This window comes from Pinus tabuliformis, chromosome 8, assembly GCF_031772625.1.
Source record: "Pinus tabuliformis cultivar Carrire ecotype Pingquan chromosome 8, CPIR1, whole genome shotgun sequence".
NCBI classification, from domain to species: domain Eukaryota; kingdom Viridiplantae; phylum Streptophyta; class Pinopsida; order Pinales; family Pinaceae; genus Pinus; species Pinus tabuliformis.
Window position 1 is genome coordinate 1,325,279,061 of NC_142294.1, and position 24,239 is coordinate 1,325,303,299.

The following is a 24,239-nucleotide window of genomic DNA, read 5'->3' on the forward strand; positions in this document are numbered from 1 at the left end:
CTATTTAGGACTTCCAATTCGAACACTTCCTATTTTAAAGATTGTACTTGTGCATCAAGTGGCAAGGTAGTGCTTGGTCCTGCAGCTGATTGTTCCAAGGACTCTAGGTAGTTATATGCTTCTTGCTGGGTGGAATCTGCCTCAGGTGTTTTTCTCGGCCTGAACTCAAATTCTGGTAAAGGAGGACTGTTTTCTCTTTCCAGCTGAAAAGGACTTTCCTCACGTGGAGGACTTGACTCAATGTCTTGCTGAGCTGGACCTTTTTCAGGTGTTCCTTCACCTAAATCAATAAAGTGTGATTGTTTTTCTTGGGTTACACTTTTCTTTCCTTTTAGCCTACTGCTCCTCCTCACATGTGGACTAGTGCTCTTTTTCTGTGCACTCTATTTTTCTTTTTGTTTCTTTGCTAAGGCAGCAGCTTGAAGATGTGCTAATCTTTCTGCCAAAGTTTGAGATTCTTCATCTATGGATGGTTCAGTGGATGGATAGGTTTCTTGAATGATTACTTTGCCCTTATCCTTCTTTTGTTTCTTGTTTTTTTCTTCCTCTTCTCCTTCCTGAATAGTTTCCTGAATGTCTTTTGTAGGAGAGTCTTGGGCTGTGATATTCTTTTCTTTCCTCCTACTTCTCTTGGGAATTTTTGGGGGACTGCTTCCAGAGGCTTCAGTAAGCTCTTGGAAGTGGTTTCTTATCAAAAACTTTTCCCAAGTATCCAGTGCTTTTCAACTGTTCTTCAATAAGGATTTTTATGAACCCTTGATGGTAAAGATGGGGTTCAATATTACCTACGTGTTTTTGAACAGTAAAACTCATTTTCTTCAAGCTTGATAACAAAAAGTAAGGCAAATTAAGGGTATAACCTTCCATAAAATTCATCATAAGCCTGGCATGATACATGTACATGGAGCCAAAACGACCCTCGCATGTGATAAATTTATGAATAAGTAATAGCAGAGGGGACCATTCTTCTTTTATTGTATTTGTTAGCGCTTGGAATTCACCTAGGCTGAGATAGACAAACTCTCAAGGCTACATCAAACCATTTCACCTCGTAGCTAGCCCTACAAGGTATGAGAAGGCTCTCTCGGGTCAGATTTGATAGATCTTTCAATATGATTAGGCTGACCAATTAAGAATAAAGATTTTAGGCTAGTAAATTGATAGGGGGGTTGGATTTAATGATTTTTGGGGTTTTTGGTGGTAATTGGAGGGAGTGCAATTCAGGGTGCGGGGATTGGGCTCAGTTTTTGCAGGGGGTTCTTTGGGGCAAGGTAGGAACTTGTGCTGATGCCTTTGGCTTGGATGAGTGATCAGGGAAGAAAGAGAGGAGGTTAAAGAGGGCAAACTAGGACTTTGAATCCTCTTTAAACAGTGGAAAACATAGATATTGAACAGAATTAAAAGCTGAGCATGGCATGCATGAATTCAAACTTTATCACTTCATCTTGTTCAAATAGCAGCAAAGAAAGAGAGATGTAACACATAAACAAACTTACAGTAACAATTAGAAGACACACCATCAACACAATGATCCACAAGATTCCACAATGAAATCTGCAAAACCCTGGCTTTCCTTTCCTTAAATTGCAGAAATAGATGTACAATACACAATAATGTTTCTCCCACAAGAGTCCAACAACGAAAATGAGAAGGAGAGAGCATAATATAGACCATCTAGACCATCTAACTCCTTTCCCCACCTCTAGGGGTCGAGCTCAGCTTCCTAGGGGCAGTTTGAACTAATTCTAAATTAAGCACTAGATAATAGGCAGTCCAACAACTTGCCTCTATTACTTAGCTAACTGATTCATGCATTAATTATTGACTTTTTACATCAAGGAAGCTTCTAGAAGGGTAAAGAGAGATAAAATCTATCAAAGTGCCATGAAAATATTACATTTATCCATCATCTGCAAGTAAAAATGGTCAACCATAGTCAAAACAGTGTTTTTTGACAAAAAAGGTCAATTCTGGCAAAGCTGGCTCGAATGGTCGCGCCCCCTGTTCAAATGGTCGCGCCCATTTGCAGCAACTTTTGAGTGGGTTCCACTGGTCCAAATCAGGTGCAAGATGGCTCATTGGAAAGCTTGGTTTGTCTACTTTCCATCCCAAGTGGAATTTCTGAATTTCGAGTTGTTTTTCCCCCTCAAAAACCATTTCTCCCAAGGTCACTTTCTGCAACTCAAAAAGTGGGCAGAAAGTCATTTTTTTGATGTATTTTGAGCTTTTGGAGGCTCAAATCTCAAAATCAGGCTTCTCCCAAGTATTGGTATTTTTTCTCTTTGCATGCCCTTTCCAAAAATGCCAAGTTTTCAAAATTCCGAGCAGTCCTCCAAAATGGTCTCACCCGGGGTGAGACCATTCCACGGGAAAAACCTGTAATTTTACCAAAAATTTACAAAATGCTCCAAAATTCTCAAAATTTTCAGATTTTGATGCTAGATCAAGGCTAATCAGTACCATGATTAGTGAGGGATGCCTCAGCCAAGATACGGAGTGGGTTTGTCCTTTTCTTCTTCTTCTGGGCCTCTGACAGCTTCCTTTGGAGAATTTTCATTTTAGCCTTGCAAACATGAAATCTTGCCCAATAGTGTGTTTTCATGTTGCGTAGCAGCTCTTTGTCACAATTTTCCTTCTCCAACAATCTCTCCAAGTGTGCATTCACACTGATAAGCATGGACTCCCGATCAGCAGGCAATGGGTCACCGGGCCTCCTACGGTTCAAAGTTCGATCATTGCGGATCCTCCATAGCTCATCAAGTTCTTTTTCTTCTTCTAATTGTTTGGTGCGCTGTTCTAGATAAGTGATGGTCCATTGAGCCATTTGGAGCTTTTGCTGCAACACGAGGTTCTCCTCCTCTCTCTGCCTGATAATCTCATAAAAATCTGAAGGAGGAGAGCGGGCATCACGACCAATGAAATCATCATGTGTATCACCAGCTCTCTCATCCTCAATCATGGGCTGCTTGCCCTCCCGTACTGCCTCTGCTGATGAAGAATGCGAGGCCCCTTCCACCTGGTGTGGAGATAACACTCGCTGCTCTGAAGATGATGACGAGACCCCTTCCACCGGCTGCGGAGAAAGTACTCGTCGAGCTGCTGCAAATAAGGTCCTATGACCTCTCTGATATGTGACCCGAGGAGAAGAAGCCATGTGTCTAGGAATGCTGGTCTCGGGCTGATGTGATGGCCCTCCCTCCTCGTGAACTGCCTCCGGCCCTGGATGTGGCTGTGTGAAAAAATGTCGGGAGATGAAATCTGCCCAAGGAATGCCCTGCTGGCTCAGCTGATGGGAAACTACTAGCTGAATAAGACCATGATGGCATAGGCTCCGAAGCTGCTGTGCTAGGGTCTGTCTCTGAAAGATAGAGACCATCCTCTGAGTGTCGTGAAATAAGTATGCTGAGATGTTCATCATCCTCACTCTGGTGAAGTGCATTAGCATGCGGATATGACAAGAAAATACTCGTGAGAATCTCCCCTCGCATGTGAGGTAGTGCATAATGAGTCTCATGATATCTATATACTCTGCTCGGAGGAACTTGATAGGAAAGTTCCTTGTCAAGTTACACACATGTGTAGGCCTGACATATGGCTCATAGTATACTAGGTCCAGCCACTTGCGCTTCGGCCACACCTCACCCACATTGGGTATCCCGGTAGCCTCTGTGATAGTCTCTGGAGAAAACACAAAATTCACCCCTGCAAGGGTGACCTGCCTGTCATGGAGATGTAGGACAAACAACTGGGCCAACTCTCTGTGATGCTGAATGTGTGACAGCCTTTCACAAAACTGATAACAAGCCATGTGCGGAAAACAAGATACTGCCAATGGGCAAGCCTGCAACTTCGTCAATGATGTGGGCTCTTCCCTCTTGTGGTGACCACCCTTGCCTCCCCTACGAGGCCTCCGCTATGTCTCAATCTCAGTAGATGATGATCGGTCATCACCTTGCTCATTAGTCTCAGTAGTTGACATGGTGTTATTGAGCAAGGTGGAATAAACAAGTCAAAATGACCGCTGCCCTGCCTGCAAAATGCTGTGAAGTATGCTGTCTTCAAGGGGAAACATCATGAGGGATATGTTAGGGGAGGGAATTTACATATAGGAAAGGGAAAAATATATATATAAGCAGGGAATTCTGAAGGAAAACATTACATAATGCTAAACATGTCATTCCATCTTTCAACATTTGCAAATCAATACTTTATGTAGGAAAATTGTGTTTTTTAAGCATCAAGGGAAAGGACAATGAAAATCTTCATGATGGAGGGGAGGATGTCATGGGCATAGGGGGATAGGACAGCATCACTTATGTACAAGTAACAGGCAGCTCATTTCATTTTGCTTTTGCATGAAGGGAAATGCAATTGAATTAGGGTTTTAATCTAGGGAATAGATAGGGAAAAACAGAGTTCTAGGAAAGGGAGATGATACCATGTTACTGCAAACTCTAACCACAGCAAGACTGCTCTTTTTGGATAACTAGCAGCTGATACCTTTAATGAATTTTATCATGAATTTTACACAGCTTGTAACCTTTGACATCATACAGCAAGATGACATTTTTCTTTATTTTTTCTAAGGCTATGCAAATGGTAATTTTCACTGTTTTTACAATTTCTTGTGTGCATGCCTTGTCATCACTTTTATTTTTGTTTTTTACAATGTTTTCCTTTTTACTTTGCTGTGTATACTAGTGTTTAGGTTTTGAGCATATAACATGGCAAAAAATTAGGGTTTGAAATGGTTTAGAAGGGGTTAGGGTTTCATAGGATTGGGGGTAGGGTTTGTGACTAGGGTTTCATAGGATTTAGGGGTAGGTTTGGTATGGTTAATTTGCAAATATGATTAATGAATATGACATTTTAACACTTGTGATTTAACATGGGAAAATAATGGAAGGGAATAAAGGAAAAATCACCTTGAAAAACGAACAAACTATCAAAGCATATGCTTGCAAAACAACCATCATTTAACCTATTTTTCATTGTTTTCTTGCATGACAAAACATGACCATAAATCTCCTTTGAATCCATGACACACTCATAAACTTGATAAAGGAGGCATACCTTGGAAAAAACCCGAGCAAATTTGGAGAAATTTGGAGTTTGGATGAATTTTGGTGAGTTTTCTGTGCAGGCAGCCAGAATGGTCGCGCACCACCCTGGAATGGTCGCGCACCACTGTAATGGTCACGCCCGTGTTAATTTACACAGGGAAATGCTCGTGGAAAGGTCGCGCACCACCCAGGTGGTCGCGCACACCTGTGGAATGGTCGCACACCTTCCCAAGCGCTGGATTTGCAGAAAATTGCCACGAAATCGCCTTCTTTGCCTCTAGCACGAAATTTTCACTTTCAATTGCACAATAAGAGTGACTAAAGAGGGAAATTAGCTTTTATAGGGTCATTTAAAAAAAAAATTAACTTTAGAACCCACTTTCTAATGTTTTCAACTTGCTTTTCTTTTTAACACTGTTTAGAGTCTTTTTGTCCTGAAATGAGCTCTTTTGATGCGTTTGACTCCGTTCTTTTTGCAGGTTGACCGCCTGATGGACTGTAGTGAAGGAATGAGGGTTGTTGCCGGCACTTTTACAAATTTTTGAAAATTTCTTTATTTTTACAAATTCCTCATGGCCTTGGATTTAAAAACAGGGTTTTTAAAACCAAGGTATAAATGAGCTGTACCTGATGAAAAATATCAATGGAACATATGTACAAACCTCCTTCTGGCTTGCTGGGCACTCATGGACCTTTGACTCGTGACCTTGCAGTGATTTTTGACCAAAACCTTAGACCTAAGACCTGGGACCTCAAGACAAAATTAAAAACAAGTATGACCCAACCTCATTTATGATATGACCTGATCCAGCAAAGCCAAGAAGGGAACAAGGACCAGCTCCTCCATCAGTTTTATGGCATGCCTAACGGGATGCAAAACTGACACTGATGAGACACCTACCTATGCATATGCAAAGAGCTTTTGATCACCGATGGAGGGCTCAAGACCGACACTAACAGTATGCACAAGAATTCCTTTGGTAAATATAGAGGTATCCATACCTGGATTTTGTAGTATTGTTTTCCATATTTGATCTTCTACACCTCTGTTCTTGAACCACCTTTCCCCTCCTTGCGGAAGACTTGTTGCAGCTGCTATTGTGGCCTCGATCACTGTAAATTTCAGGTCTCCAACCTCCGCTGTTTGTCCATTAAAAGACCTCGCAAAAGATTTAGTCACTTCTTTGTTATAGCCCCTGAAATTTTGAATGAATTTCAGCCACCTTGCTTTCTTCAACGATTCCTTTGTTTGTGGATAACCCTCCAGATATTTCGGGCCTTCTTGTTCAACTCTCAGCAGTTTTCCCATTCTCAGCTTCAAATTTCGACTGGAAATTCTACTGCGTATGACGGTTCAGGAAAAAAAAACGGTTGAATACGGGATTCTTAGGGTAACTGGAGTGGCCGTAATCAAAGTTCAGAATGCATGTGGTGACTGTGGCTAGGGTTTGGAGTAAGTTGTAGTGGATGTAGTGGAAATGGAGAACAGGTGATGGTATGAGCACCGAGGTAAGCAACAGTCACGGGTTTAGCTTCGAATGCATGCGGGAGTGAAGTGATAAATGGGCAGTATAACGGCTGAGTCCTTTTGGATCGGCTGGCTTGCGTACACATCTCAGCAGATGGCTGCGGGAATTATGGTGAAGGAGAGTCGTATTGCAGTCGGTCACATCTCCAAAGTACGGTCAATAAATGGGAGAGCAGTCCATAGATTTAGAATGATTATGGGACCGTTAGAAATGAATAGGGTGTATATGAAATGACATCATGGAAGAGGAGTGGTATGGGGCTTGCCGTATCAAATCATTGCGTTTAGTGGAACTTGCCATGGTTTAATAACTATGCAAATAATGACATTAAATTGTTATTTGGTAGAGATTTTTTATCATACCTTTGGAAGTTGATCATTTCTTGATTAAGGTTTCTGACCCATTGTTGTTCTCTGATCTTGAGGATGCCCCATGCCTTTGCTGCACTTGGTGATGATGACACTAACCTTTGACTGTGATTTTTTTGAAAACAGAGTGATGCCGACTGTAAAGACAGAGTGATGCTGGCTGTGGAAATCGTTTCGAGCTGCGGAAACTGGTTCTAGCTGCGGAAACGGTTTCCAGCTGCAGAAACTAAGACAACACCCTTTTAACTGCACAAAGATAGTTAGAAAAAGAACTAACTAAATGAAATAGTCCTGAGAGGGACTTTTATTGATGGAATGGAATGAAATGAGTGGAATGAGATGGAATGAAGTGGAGTGAAGTGGAATGGAGATGAAGATGAGATGGAGGTGAAGATGGAAATGACAAGTGAGGTGGAGTGAAGATGGAAAGTTAGAGAGATTTTTTTTTGGAAAATATAGAGTGTCAGGTGTCCTGATTTTCACTCTACATTTTCTGTATAAGACTGCCAATCTATGATTGGTTTTCAGGCTTATACAAGAGATTTTTTTTTCTTTTTTTTTTTTTTTCAACTGAAAGAAACAAAGACTAGGCTGATGGAGGAGAAGGATTCTTCTCCACCAGCCTCATTGCAGAATTTTCTTGAAGCATTTTGACAAATTCCTCTTTTGAGAGTGGATTATGATAAATTTTCAATCGGTGGCCATTCACAATAAGAGGAGTTTGAAACTCATCAATGGTCTTGACTCGAACTACTCCATTGCTAAAGACTTTGTCAATCTCATATGGTCCAAGCCAATGAGTCTGAAATTTTCCTTTGAAGTCTTTAAACTTGGAATCAAACAGTAACACCCAATCTCCCTTTTGAAACTTTTTCTCTTTGATATATCTGTCATGCCACTTAGTTCTTTGGTGTTGAACTAGATCAGTCCTTAAAATTGCATCTTGTCTTATTTCATCTAGCTCATTCAACTGCTCCATTCTGTGCTTTTGGGCTTCGGATAGATTCATCCCCAACTGAACTTCCATCTTGAAGGTCTTGACTTGAAACTCAATGGGGAGCAGGACTTCTTTCCCATAAACAAGTTCATAGGGAGAATGTCTTGTTGTATTTCTCCATGTAGTTCTATAGGCCCATAAGGCTTCAGGAAGCCTTTCTACCCAATCTCTTCTGTGGAGATGAACAGTTTTGGTGATGATGCTCTCAAGAACTTTGTTTGTGGATTCCACTTGACCATTTGCTTGTGGATGGTACGGAGTAGATTTTCTATGCTTGACTTTGTATTCTTCCATCATATTTTCCATCAAGTTAGATGTAAATTGACTTCCCTGATCTGTCACAATTTCTCTTGGGACACCAAAACGAGTAAAAATATCCTCAAAAATAAATTGAATAACTGAATTTTCAGTGGCAGAAGGCAATGACTTGGCTTCTACCCATTTAGTAACATAATCAGTGCAAACCAATATATACTTCTTTTGTTTAGATGGTGGATTAATAGGTCCAATGAAATCTAAAGCCCATTTTTCAAAGGGTTCGATGAGTACCTGTGGCTGTAATGGCATTTCATTTGAAAGAGTTGGTCTCCCAATTCTTTGGCAGCTGTCACACCTCCTGACATCTTGTTTTGCATCTTTGAAGAGAGAAGGCAAATAATATCCTAAAGAAAGGATATTATAAGCTGTCCTTTTGTCAGTGAAGTGCCCACCGCGTGGCTCATCATGACATGCCCTGAGGATGTCAGGCATTTCATCTTCCTGAACACATCTTCTGATCACACAATCTAGCCCTGTCTTAAACAATTCATTAGAAATCCATGAATAATTTGAACTCTCCTGAATAATTTTCCTCTTCTCATTAGGAAATAAATGTGGAGGTAGCTTCCCTGTAACCAAATAGTTAGAAATATCTGCATACCAAGGAGTCTTAGTAGTTATCGCAAACAAATATTCATCTGGAAACCTATCCTCTACAAGAGAATCTTCGTTAGTATTTTGGATTCTAGACAAGAAATCAGCTACTGTATTTTGTTTCCCTGGCCTATCTAACACAGTAATACTGAATTCTTGTAAAAGTAAAAGCCATCTTGTAACTCTGCCATTAGTAACAGGTTTGTTCATGAGATATCTAATTGCAGAATGATCAGTATGGACAAAAGTTTGAATATAATGTCTAAACTTGTTGATTGCATGCACAACAACTAAGAACTCTTTTTCAGTCACAATATAATTTAACTCAGTGGGAGTCAAATTTTTACTAGTGTAGTAAATGTTATAAGGAACTAAATCCTTTTGACCCAACACAGCTCCTAGAGCTGTATCTGAAGCATCTGTAGAAATATGGAAAGGAAGTTTCCAATTTGGCCCTCTCAAAATGGGTGCTTCAGATATTCTTGTTTTTAAAGTTTCAAATGCAGATTGACAGTCAAGATCCCAATTGAATTCACAGTCTTTTGTAAGTAATTTGAAAAGCAGAGATTCTATCTTAGTGAAGTTTTCAATAAATATTCTATAATATCCAGTGAAAATCCAATAAAACGTCTAACATCTTTTTGACAATTTGGAATAGGCAACTTGGAGATGACTTCAACTTTTGATCTGTCAACTTTAATTCCATCTCCTGAAATATGATGTCCTAAAACAATCCCTTCAGTAAACATCATAAAGCCTTTCTCATGACTTAATGAAAGATTTGTTTCTTTACATCTTATAAGAACTTTTTCCAAATTCTCTAATGCCTCTTCAAATGAGTTACCATAAACTGTAAAATCATCCATATAGACCTCTACACAATCATGAATTAGATCAGAAAAGATTCCTAGTACTGCCCTTTGAAATGTTGCGGGTGCATTACATAATCCGAAAGGAAGTACTCGGTAAGCAAAAGTTCCCCATGGACAAGTAAATGTGGTTTTGTCCTCATCTTCAGGTGCTACCTAAATCTGATTGTAACCACTAAAACCATCCAAAAATGAGAAATACTTTTTGCCTGCTAAAGTATCTAATACCTGATCAATAAAGGGTCAAGGAAAGTGATCCTTCAAAGTTGCTTTGTTTAATTCCCTGTAATCAATGCAAACCCTCCATTTACCATTCTTTTTAGGTACTATAACCAAGGGAGAAACCCATCGGCTATCTGAAATTGGATAAATGAAGTTTACATTAAGTAACTTTTGGAGCTCTTCTTTCACTATCTCCCTAAGGTTTGGATTCATCCTTCTTTGAGGTTGTCTGATTGGCCTACTGTTTTCCTCAATGTAGATGTGATGAATGCAAGTCTTAGGGTCAATACCTTTCATATCGGTATACTCCCATGCAAATGCAGTAGAATGTTTTTGCAAGACTTTGGTTAGCTCTTTCTGTTGTGATTTTTCCAAGTTTTTGTTGATATTCAATGTTTTTCCTGGAAAAATCTCAATGGCAGAACTACCAAACTCTTCCATAGAGAAAAGAGACATTTGTCTAGATGATAGACACTCGATGTCAGAATCCAACTGAAATTGTGTGTGGTCATATTCTGAAGATGGTTCAAAGTTTTCTAAGGTGTTCAGAATTTGACTATCTTCACTGATCTCAGAAATGGTAAAGACAGGTTGTATAGTATCGTCATCATCAACCCACTCATTATCTCCTATTTCTGTAATTTCTTTTGCTGGAGGATACAGATTGAACTTCTTTGTCAAATTACCATCAGAAATATACATATCCCCAGACCTACAACTTATGAAAGCATCAGTTGTGGCTAGCCAATGTCTTCCTAAAATAAGAGGATGTCCTCCTAGATTACTCTTGGGAGTTAAAATCATAAAATCCACTGGATATTCCCAAGAGTCTAAGGAGACTGGAATGTCTTCTAATACACCATCTGGTTTAATAATTGATCGATCTGCAAGTTGCAATAAAGTAGGTGTAAAGAGAAGGTTAGGAAGTTTTAGCTGTTCCATAGTCTGTCTACTCATGATGTTGATAGCAGCCCCTAAATCAATCAAAGTATTTGGTATTTCTACCCCATTGATATGTGTTTTTACAATTGGACTACCGGGATCTACATATTTCTGCATAGTAATTTTTCCTATCATGATATCTGCAATTTTTCCTACCAGGTGGATTCTTCTGGTATCTCTTGGTTTCCTTCCTGGTCTTTTAAGGCTCAACTCCTTTATTGTTTTTGCTAAAATAGGAATCTATTTAATGGCTTGTAACAAGGGAATCTTGATATAGACATTCTTCAATTCATCTAGAAAATTATAGTTAGGCAACCAAATTTGTTTTTCCACTCCTTTGTCAATTTGTAATCTTTCAGGAAAAGGAGGTGTGGATAAAGATGAAGGTTGCTCAACTATGGGAGTTGTGGGGGTTAACTCTTTTTATTTTTATTTTTGAGTACTTGGGTTTTGAAGAGATGCTTCAGAACCCTTATTGGCTTCAAGAGAATATTCCTCAAAAATGCTTTGCTTTTGAGCATTTGTAGAAGGCTTATCTAGGACTCTACCTGATCTGAGTTGTACATCATTGAGAGGAACAATCATATAGGTAGGAAATTGTTGCCCTTCCATCATGTAAGCATTTTGAGGGTTTTTATTATTGGGGTTTGGAAATGGCTGAGAGGGAAGTTGATTTGACTTCTGTTGGAATGGAAGCAAGAGTTGAGAATTTGGACTCTGTTGAGAAGGTTGTTGTGGAAATGGCAATGATAGTTGTGGATTTTGATTTGGAAGTTGTGGAGCTTGTTGGTTTTGAAAAGATGGAGGATATTGGTAAAATTGAGCAAATCTCCCATAAGGATTTTGCATACCTTGTACCCATGATTGAAAAGGATTTTGAGGTTGGGACCAAGGTTGTTGCCAAGGATTCCAATTTGGTGGGGGTTGAAAATTCATAGAGTTGCTAAACCCTTGATTTTTTTGCCCTTGCCAAGGTCTCCTTGCAACAAAACAGAGAGATTCAATTGTATTTGGAGCTTCTTGAAAGACAGCTTTGAGCCCAGGAATTGAAGGACAATCCTTGGTCTCATGATTCTCTGAACAAATTACACATGTTTCTACAACTTTTGCATCCAAGGGACATTCCCTTAGAGCATGTTTCTTCCTACACTTTGGGCAAAATATGGCGAAAGCCTCAGCTTCTGCTTTCTGCTTATTGTGAATCTTAAGGGTGTCTAGTTGCTCACTAAGACTCCTTAAGATGTCAGTTTTGAATTCATCAAGCATGTTGCCAATCTCAGCCCTACTTACCGATCCAGTTGCAGATTTATTTGCTCTAATGAGAGAAGGATCTCTAGGCCCTTTTTGAGTTTTATATTTCCCCCTTGAGAGATGGACACATAATTCTGCTATATCAAAAAGTGGAAGTTGAGATATATCTCCCTTTCCCATCATGTTCAAAATATCTATCCACTCATCTCTAATGGCTTTTAATAGAAGGGTTTTCAAGGTATCCTCATCCAAGTTACTCATTTTTGCTCTTTTCAGGTTGTATTGAAATCTTTCAAGTAACTCCTCCAAGTTTTCATCTTATTTTTGCATCATTTTGAATACCTCATCCTTGTGATTGGTGGGCATACAATAGTCCAGGTACCTATCCAAAAATGCTTGTTTCATATCATTCCAAGACCTAATGGATTGAGTGAGTAATCCCATGAACCATTTCAAGGCTGCTCCTTTCAGTGTTGAAGGAAACAATTTGAGTTTTTGAGAGTCTTCCAAATAATCATAAGTTCGACACACGACCTCAAACTCAAATAGAAATGTTTCAGGGTCCTCATTCCTGAACCCATGGAAGTTTGGGAGGACAGATGGTGAGATGTTTTTCATTGTGGCTCGGGAGTCCTCATCGACTATAGGAAACCCGAATGAGTTATCCCCATCCCTATTTCCCCCAATGTTACCTCTACCTCCTCCATTGTTTCCTCCTCCTCCTCTACCTCTACCTCTACCAAATCCAGTTTCTCCTTCTTCTGTCATGATAGTTTTCTTGGAGACTTCAGAGTCTTCTGGTTCTTCTACTAAGGGTGTATGAGAAGGAATTTCTCCCTCTTCTTCAGATGATTCTACTTCTTCAATTACAATTTGTCTCTCTGTAGAAGGAAGGAAAGGATCTCTTTCTAGTTCAGATTCGATGGAAGGTGTGGGAGAGTCGACTCCTGCCTCTTGAATTCCAGGAATCCTAGGGCTAGGAGTGTAAGTTGGAGATGATGGAGGTGTCTCTTGTCTATTCCTTGAAGTAGATGGAGTTGTAAAAATCAAACTCTTGGCTCTAGCTAAAAACCTTCCCCTAGAATCTCTTTCTCTATGCATGTCATTTTTTTAATTTTTTCTTCAATTCAGGATAATAATTCTCTTTCTGATCTTCCAGGTCACTCTAGGTGCAAGAAGAGAGCATACTCAACAAACTATTAAACCAATAACTTTCTCTTTTCTGATCCTCCAGATCACACTAAGTGCAAGAGGAGAGCATACTTTGAGAGGTTATCAATTTTCCTTTCTTGAAATTTTCTTGTTTTTTTTTTTTAGAAATTGGCTTACCTAATTTCACTTCCCAGGCAACGACGCCAAAATGTTTGTTCAATTTAGTGTGATCTAAATTTCTATTTGTAATCTCAACCCAGGGTTCGTAAACTAACGAAGTGAAGTGTACTATATGTACTAGATAACCATTTCCTTAGTCTTTTGTCGTTTTTTTACTTTTTTTAAGTTTGTTTTTGGATTTATCTTTCCCTAATGTGAGATGATGAAAATGTAATAAAGCAAGTGGAATATGGATGATTATGGTGATCTCTAAAACTTAAAAGAAAGCAAGCTTTAAAATGACTGAAATAAAATCAATTCTTAAAAAGAAATAAAAACATCAAACAATGAACTAATGACATCGGCCCAGTATCTTTGTTGCTGAATGAAAATGAAAGTGAAATCTACACTAAATTCAATTAAAAGCAAGAACAACTAACCCACACTATTTCAACTTTTCAACTCAATCTTCCTTATGAAAAGATATCATGAAATGTTAAGCAATGTGAAATCTAAAAGAAGTTTAACTGCAGAAAAGAAATTAATCACACTACTTTAACTTTCTTGACCTTTTGACTTTCAGCTTAATTTACCCTGTGAGAAACAGTCATAAACAAGTCAAGAAATGTGAGATTTAAAGCAAACTAAATCAAGCTATAATGAGTGACATTCTAGTTCCTAATACAATTATTTGATTATAGAAAGGAACCATTAATAGATGCATAGCATGATATCTAAGAACAGAGAATAAATGTGCTACTCAAGGAAATGACAGTACTTGAAATCAAACTTCAGAAAACAAAAGTCAGCGACAAAGACAAGATGATCTCGTATGCCAATAGTGATAAAAAGAAAAGGTGAAAAATTGCCCCGGGCTACCTAAAAAACCTGCAAAAACACTGATCAGTTGTAACCATGAAAGAGCAACAATGAAAATGTAAATCAACAGAAATCAAAGCTTTGTTATGTACAACTAATATACATGATGAAATAAAACGCAGAATTTAAAGGACATCTGTACAACTAATATACATGAACAAAAATAAAGCAATGCAAAGGTTAAAGACAACTTTACAAGGTCTCAGTAAGCAGGGGCCCTCTGCCACTTCATCCAATTCAATGAACAGCTACACGCGGAAGTTCAAACCAGTCTTCTCATATATTAAACAACAACATAAAAAAATGCAGTGGGGAAATACAACAGTCTTCAAATTACATTAACAACGACTAACTTTACAGCGTTCATGAACGCATTATTTATAAGGAAAGAGAGCTAAAAATTTTAACTAAATCTGCGCTATTAACCACGCTGCCAGAGACACGTGAATCCTCCTCAGCCCGGATCTAGGTAACTGTCATCGTGTTTATTAAATCCGGGAGGTATGGCTGTTGGATTTGTGCTGCCAGGATGTCTTCGTGGCTAAGGATTGTGCCACGTAGCTTCACGTGCTCAAAAACAGAGCTACGCAGAGCCGTGCCACCGCTGGACACTTCCATTGACCACCCTTTGCCCCGTGTTTGACCGTGGGATTTCATGGCTGTGTTGGCTAATCTGGAGGGACACGATCCATGTCCTTGACTCCTGGAACTTGCCCATGTGGCTCATCCCTTCAGAGGACACCTGTAGCATGGTGTTTGAAAAAATAGCTGCAGAATCTTGTGCTAGCTGTAGAATCCTGGGTCAGCTGCGGAAACCTGTATCGGCTGCAGAAACTGAACAAAATTCTAAACCAAACAACAGTCATCAACGTAGTTAGAAAATCATGTCAAAAGCTCCTTTTTAAACTAAAATACAATGATTTAATCAGCTAGGTGGATGAAATGAGTGGAAGAAGAAGGCTGAGAGGGTGTGTAGGAGAGTGCAGGTTTGAGGCTCAACAGGTATCTCAGAGTAAGACTAGGCAAACACATCACGAAATGTTTTGAAGAGCTTGGTGTCAAGTTCAATTTCTTCTAGCGTGCACTGTTCCCCCAAGGTAATGTTTTTTTCAACCCCTGGTTTATCTGAAATGTTGATTTTGATAGTAGGAGAGATATTGGCTATATTCTCTTCAAAAACATCTGGGGCAAGGATTGGATTTCAAAACCAATCAAATTCACCATGGTTGAAGTCTTTTGATTCCACAGCATATTTGTCATGACACTATTGTGGTAGGAAGTATGCATCATGGTGAATTTCATCCCAAGGGTAATCAGGGTTAGACGTAACTATCATGATGTCCTCATCGGAATGGAAGATGTGCAGACGGGAGGAAGACTGACTACATGATGTGGCAACAGTACCTGGTGCATCAACCTGAGAAATAAGGTTAAAAAATGCATCATCTTGAATGGTAGATGACGAGATAGTAGATGAAGGATCTACGGATGTTGAGACCTACGATTCTGTTGAAAGAGGTTCGATAGAAATGCGTGCAGAAACCTCAGAAAGGTTTGCCTGCGACGAACTCAAGGATGATGATAGGTAAAGGATATGGCCTATGGAGTTTGTCATCTTGACATTAGGGGGAGGGATCAGGATGGTGGGACCAGAGTCCCCCTGTTATGGTTTACTAGTGGTAACAAAATCCACGGGTAGAGGAGTAGGTGTTCCACTACGAATGGTCTCATATTCACGAAGCGCGTCAAGGAAATCGCAAAATTCATCGAGACGAGGGCAATAATGGGAGTAATGACCATGATGATCGCATAAGGCATAAGGGTGATTTGTGTGTGATGTTTTGAGTTTCTTGGCTAGACCTGGTAAGTTAACATGGACTTTAGGGATATTTGACTCAGGGAACGTTTCATGAACCAAAGGTTTAAGATGAGGGAGTTTAGGATAATTATTGGTGTTTTGCCCAACAACTTTACACAAAGCACATGTAGGTGATGGATTTGGGGCCTTGGGGGTTGGAGGAGCTTGGGGAGCCTTGTCCTTAGGTTCTTTCCTCTTAGCTTTACCCCCTTGTCTAGATGCTTTCGCAACAGGAGGGGGTTCATGTTGAGGTTCTGATGGAATTGAAGCAGCGCGAGGGGCCATAGGGATCGGCTGAACCGAGATCAAAACATTATAAGGTCTTAGATGGCCAGGGGGAGTGCTTGCAAGAGTATTTATGTACCATACTAGGATCCCCAAATTCATGTTAGGAAGGACCAGCGAAGCCATGACAAGGATAGAAAATATTCCCGAAGGGGGAAATAAGAAAGGTATCTAGCCTGCAGGGTAATGTCCCGACCGAACAACTCCTAGATGGTTGAGACCTGGAGGAACAGTTCCTAGTGGGAACATAGGAGAGGCACCCACAAATGGAGGAGGTCCTTGGGGGGTGGATCTGGATGGCTCGGCTGGGATGGTAACCACAGGGTGATGAGGAGTTTAGTGTTGTTTTAATCAATCCTAATTGACCGAGACTACAACATTTAATTGTCAACCCAGGGTAGGTCTCTTTGTTTCAATGGAGTTTGCACTGTTTGTGCCGATACACTACAACCAAGAATGAAAAATAGAAACAAAAGTAAAAGATGTCACTGAATCAAATTGCTGAAATCAAATCATTCATGTAGAAATAAAGACACTCTATGGAATTGAAATCACACTTTGCAACTACCAAAGTAAGGGCACGCCACACAGTAACTAATATCTACTCCAACTTGTTACTACCATTCTGTTTGATTACTCAGTGTAACAACATAATATAAATTGGAACAGTAGTGAATGTAATTCACAATTTGTACACCAACAACAGGAAACCATATGAAAAATAAACAAAACAATAATGTACACTACCTCTACCACTGTAGTCCCTAACAAAGAGGAGGGCCCTTCCTCCTTAGTAAGGGCGTAGGAACAACACAAAATTAATTAACGAATCAGCTGAAGAGTAGTAACAACATCACCGTAGTGATTTAATATTAAAAATAATTCAGAGTTACAGAAGCGTAGTAACAATACCCTTCTATATGTCATCCTTGGACATAGGAAATCGAGTTTCTTTTATAGTTATTACATGCTCAAAAATAGAAATAGATCAGTCATAAGAATCTCATGATTCTCATGCTGATAAAAAATAAAAGTAGTTACAACCTATTTCTAAATACAAGTATACATTAGTTAGGATTGCAACCACTTGGGTCTATTGCTTCCAAAATAAACAATTCCTAATGCTGACACCTATTATGTGGAATAGTACCCACACTTGCCAGCTCCGGTGCAACAGCATCCTGTGAGTGAATAGTGGTTCGAGATGTAACAACAATCACTGGCGACAACACCCTTGGTGTAACAGTGGTCCTTTGTATTAGCGCGTAGTGGAAAAACATATTGTAACAACATTCAATGTGTAACAGCAACCTGTAACAACATAAGGGTGTAACAATGAACTTCTCTACCCTACTCTATAATTGATCATCATTGGCTATTTACTCCATAGCCTTGTTCCCACGAGAAACACCTAAAAGGGAGAAGAGCTTCCAAAATACTCCTCCAATGCTCACCCCAGTTAGCCACAAAAATGAATAAAGTATTGTATTATTCAGCAAAATATGGAAAAATAACATAACAATGGAATAGGTTATAAAAGTGAGAAAAAGGGTGGTTAATCATGTAAAGTTCATAGGCATGGAGGATAAGAGGATAAAAACTGGGGAAGGAATGTGCAAAAAATAGGTAAAAAGTCATACCCAACATCTCCCACCAACTAAAGCAACTACATGTCCCCATGCAAAATCTTAGATTCTCTTGCTATACCCACGATGCAAGTCTATAAAATTGTAAGCACCAACAGTGTCTTCACTTGGAGCTCTGTACCCTTGAATGACCATCAACTGATGTGGCTAAGATTCTTCTTCATAATCACATAGGTGGTAGTCCGACTGATACTCTTCTACTAGCAACCAAATCAAAGGAAATTTAAATCTGAGCCCAATCCAAAACGTCCCCAATGTCTGCACAATCTGAGCATACTCAAGCACCCGTGTAACAATAACCACAAAATTTCTATATTCAAAAGGATCTCCTTCTTGCAACTCAGTGCTACAGGCTTCGGTGCATTTAAGGCATCCTACTAGCACTTGACTTTTCATATGTGCATGAAAATTGAGGAAAATCCTCACAATCCTTTTCCTATAGACGACATATTGTTCCTTGATCTTTGGAGTGCTTAGGAACAGCTTAAACTCATGCCTGAGTTCATAAACCATCCCTGGTTCTACTCTGACCCATAATGTTGTCCTCTCTTCATTAATTTTTGTTGATTTCATGGCCAGATGCCACTCAATCTGGTTCCTCATCAATGAAAGAAAGGTTCACAACTACAAATCTCCCATATAGGAGAAGACACTTGCTACCATTTTCATGTTGACATACTCACACATGATATTATGCAAAAATAGCTTACAAAGCAAGCTTTGTTTGTCAAAATTGTAGGAGTGAAAAATCTCAAGAAAAGTTCGGGTTGAATAACCCAAATAAGACCTATTCTCAAAAACTACTTTCAATTGAAATAAATAATAATGTTCCCAAAGTAACACTAGATACGATGGGGACGAATTCCTGCATGCTAGTAGGTTCAGGGCAAGATCATGGAGCTTGGTCTTGTCATTCGTCAGGTCTGAGACCTATCGCTATAACTGATACAGTTGTTCATCCTTCTTCTTCATGGCTTCCTTATGCCTCTATGCTTCCCATTCTCTCTCCCATTCTTGCTTTAACCAATTTTCCCTAAGGGAATCCATCATCCTTTTGTGTTCCTTGAGAGAGATCACCCCCTCTTGTAGAGAAAGCACCTATTTCTTCCATTTTTGTAGCTCTGGTAATAACAACATCTTTTTAGAACACCATCCTTCATCAGGACCTAGTGTTCTCCCACATGCACTATCAATTGAGGGTGTAACAGCCCTCCCGAGGGTGAAACTACTCCACTTCGGCTATTGGTTATTGTGTAACAGTAGCTTCGTCAATGGACTTTTTTACAGTTTCCTTCTCTCCCTAATCAACTTCCATTCCCACTATTGTTTCTTGTGTAATAGCAGTTTTATCCACAGACTTTTGTATATTGTTTTTCCCTAGGCAGGGTTCTGTCTCCACTGTTGGTTCTTGTGTAACAACAGTGTCAACCATAGGCTCGTGGATGTCAACTTCTCCTTCCTTTCCTTGGCTGAATTCTGTCTCCACTGCTAGTTCTTCTATAACAACAGTGTCAACCAAGGGCTCCTATGTATCCACTACCAAATTACTTTTTGTGGACTACACCGTCTCAGTTGTTGGTTCTTGTGTAACAACAATGTCCTCAATGGGTTTTTGTGTGTCAGCCTCCTAGAATTCAATTTTTGTTTCCCTCAAGATGATGTTTGTTGCACAGACTCTAAACCCCGTTGTCACTAGCTTCTCAACACAGGATATTCAAACAATACCCGGGACATCTCCCTTCCTAGCCCTATGCATGGCCTCAACCAAAGTGTCTAACCCTAGGGCTCTTGCCTCTACCTTCCCCTCTAATAGTTGTTCCCTTAGATCTCTATTTTCTTTTTCTAAATTTTCAATTTTTAACAGCAAGGATTGAGTTTCACTCTTACAAGGTGAAGAAGGTTCCTCTGGCTGAGCGTGCTCCTTGTCCTTCTGCTCTACTGCCTCTTTGTTCTCCTTTGACATGGATGGGGACTCTGGGTGCCCACTAACCCTTATTCTCTGCTTTTTCCATCTATGACCAATTGGTTTGTCGATTGGCCTCTTACCAACCGTTATTGTCGAAGGATGGGGCTGCTACTTTATCGCCGCTGGAGCTTCCTCAGATGTCTCGGTTTGTCTCTTGCGGGTGGTCCTGGCATTCTTCCTCATGAATTCCTCCTAATTCCTTCCTTGGTGGCTTAAGGCGTCTAGCACAATGAGTTTGATGAGGCCATGTTTGGTGACACATGTTTTTGGATGCGCAACTATTTTCACGGTTGTGACCATATGCTTAATGTTTCCCAATAAGAAGTAGGGAAGATTTATCAGCTGTCGATGTCGAAGGTGGTTTAGTAATGGAAAGTGGTAATTGAACACAATTGTCGCCCTTCCCTCATAGGTGATGTACTTGATGAGGTAAAGGGAAACATCACCCCATGGCTAGGGAAGTGACAACATGTCAATCCCCCTCCCTTTCTTCACAAGCGACTCTTCCTCTTGGAGGAAATCCCCTTCAGGGAGGGGTTATTAACCTTTCGGTTAGACCACCTATTTCCTTCCACTGGTAATCCTATAACTATGGAAACCACCTCTTCTGTAACCTCCAACTTCAACCCCCTAACCTCTGTCTGATTTCCCTCTAAATTCTTTTCAAATTCCATGGAAACTCCACCGTTTGATCCTTCCAACCTCTAGAAGAACTCAAACCAGCCTGCGTCCTTGAAAATATGGCATGCTTTAGGGAAATTCTCCATGGCCTCTTTTGACCCTTGCTCATGTCAAATTTCTTCTCCACCCATTACTATGCAAATTCAGTGTTTTTTTCCTTCCTTTTCCTTTCCTTCAGAAGTTCCGGAGCAGTAGGCACACTACTTAGCTATTTCAGCCTACAACTATTCTTTTCCCACTTCTCTGAGCACTCTGAATGGGAGTGCAATGCTCCAGTAGGGGTAAATGGTAGGGTGGCGTAGGTGAGAATTTCAAATTAAGATTTTGCAATCATGGTTCGTACTGCACAATAATATTGCCTTATTAATGCTGGGTTATAGGAGGTCTCATCGAAGGTACACTTCCCTTTTTTGGTATGATCGGGCATTAATTAACAATGATTACCATATCACCATGCCTTAATTACGGGTTTTTAAAATAATCACAGGTCATGCAAATGTCATGTTGCAATGTGATTCGCCCCCCCCCCCGGCTTAAATGTGACAGCCAACCTCGACCATCAAAAGGGATGTTGTGTTAAGTTGCCATAATTACTGAATAAAGCGAATAATGATACTACCTTTATATGACATGGGGAGAAGTCATTAGTGGCGAGACGTGCGAACTTAGCTCCGGTGGTGAGACACGCGAACTTAACTCCAATGACGAGAAACATGATGATGCATGTTGTCTATTGCAATAAATATATTATTCCAGTTATTTCTAGAAGTCGTCAGCTGTTACAAGTGTAACAACCAAGAGGACTATTATATATTATTAATTTTTACAAAAATAGAGAAGAAAAGATCATGTAACAACACTATCGTAAAGTATGCTTTGAAATAACAAATGTTGTTACAGAGTATGTAACATCCACCACAAGGTGGTTTTCAACTACTACAAAAATTGTATGTCTGCGCCCAGAAAAGGTTTTCATAGGCAGATTTATTTATTTTTTAAGTTTGAAGGTGTAATAGTTGCCAACCATGGTTGGTTTTCAGCTGTTACACTTATTGGAAAAAATAGAATTTTTGCAGCACAGGGGGCTTCCCCCTATTCTTGTAATCTGAAGATCCAAATTTGTAACAATGTTGATGAATGAATCCCTTGAAGTAGGTTTGTGATATAAACGAAGACAGTGCCCATTTGCAAGTAATGGTGTCCTTGCATTGCCAATTGTTACCAAATTTATAGTCCCATTATTATATACTGCATCTACCTCATAGGGACCTAGCCATATGGTGCAGAGCTTACCCTTGAAGTCTTTGAATATTGAGTCATATAATAGAGCCCAATCTCCTTTCTAGAAATTCTTGTTCTTGATGAACCTGTCATGCCAATCTGCTATTGAATAATCTCATTTTGTTGGATATCAACTAATCATTTATCTTCCAATTCATTGAGCTAGTTCAATCTCTACTTTTGCACTTTATCCATATCCAAATTTACCTACAATGTTGTTCTTAGTGTCTTGATTTCAAACTCAATAGGGAATAAGGGATTTTCCCCATACACAAGTTCATATGGTGAGAATATCGTGGTATTCCTCCACGTAGTCTTGTATGCCCACAACACTTCTGGAAGTTTGTCAGCCCAATTCCTTCGGTGACTGGCCACAGTCTTAGTAAGGATCCCCTCAATGAATTTGTTAGTGCTTTCCACTTGGCCATTTTCTTGTGGATGATAAGGTGTTGTGATTATATAATGGATTTTATATTTTTCAACCAACTTATGGATCATATGGGATGTAAACTGGGGCCCTCCATTTGTGACTATCTCCCTGGGTATGCCAAATTAGACAAATATGTCTTCAAACAGAAAGTCTGAAAGAACCTACTCGATGGCTCTGGTTAGTGCCTTTGCCTCAACCCATTTTGTGACATAGTCAGTGCAGACCAAGATGTAAGATTTATGTCTAAATGAAGGATTAATTTGTCCCACAAAATCTAGGTCCCATTTCTCAAAAGGTTCTAAGACGATTTGTGGTTGTAATGGAATCTCATCTAATTGCAGTGGTTGGCCCATCCTTTGACAACTATCACATCCCTTCACAAACTTCTTGGCATCCTAAAATATTGTTGGCCAATAATACCCTGTCGAAAGGACTTTGTACCATGTCCGCTTGTTTGCGAAGTGCCCTCCACAAAGTTCCTCATGACAAGCTTTAAGGATGTCAAAGATCTCATCTTCTCTAACACAACATTTGATCTGGAAATCTGGTCTAGTGCGATAGAGATTCCCATCTATCCAGGTATAAGTAACACTTTGCTGTATAATCTTTCTTTTCTCCTTGGAGCAAAAATACTGTGGAAAGTTCCCTGTAGCAAGATAATTGGCTATATTTGCATACCAAGTTGAGTAAGTAGAAATAGCAAAGAGATATTCATCAGGGAAAGAATCTCAGTAGGAATGCTATTGTCATCAATAGTTAATCTAGGAAGGAAATCAACTACTACATTATCTTTTCCAGGTGATATCAAATTCTTATAACAACAATAACCAGTGTGTAATTCTACCATTGGTAATTGGCTTATTCATTAAAAAATGAATGACATAGTGGTCAATGTGTACAAATACTTGATACCCGGTGATATAATGTCAAAATTTATTTATGGCATGCACAACTGCTAAGAACTCCTTCTCGGTCACTGTGTAGTTGAGCTCAACCGGGGTTAGATTTTTTCTTATGTAGTAAATAACATAAGGTTTCTTATCCTCCAGCTCACCCAAAACAACACCTACAACAATATCAGATGCATCTGTAGCTATGTGAAATAAAAGTTCCCAATTAGGTCCTCGCAAGACTGGAGCTGCTGATGCACAACATTTCAGCTTTAAAAAGGCCTGCTCACACTTTCCTATCCACAAAATGTCAACATCCTTCATGAGAAAAGAAAATAATGGTGATGCAATTTTTGAATTTTTTTTTATAAATATCCTGTAATACCCTGCATGGGCCAAGAAACAACGTACCTATTTTTACATCTTGGGGGTTGGAATTTTCAGAATTACCTTTATTTCTACAAGGTCTACGTTGATCCTATCAACAAAAATGTAATGTCTGAGCATGATCCCTTCAGTCTTCATCTTGTGACATTTTTCAGTTCTCAAAGCAACATTAGTCTCCACACGTCATTCCAACACTTTTTCCAGATTAGCTAATGCTGTTTCAAAAGCATCTCCATAAGGTGTAAAATTGTCCATGAAGATTTCAAGGCATTCATTCAACAAATCAGAAAAAATTCCTAGGATTACCCTCTGAAAGGTTGTTGCCGCATTGCAGAGTCCAAATGAGAGTACTCTGGATGCAAAAGTTCCCCAAGGGAAAGTAAAGGTTGTTTTATCTTGATCCTCTGGGGCAATCTGTATCTGATTGTAGCTACTAAACCCATCTAAAAATGAAAAGATTTATTTATTTATT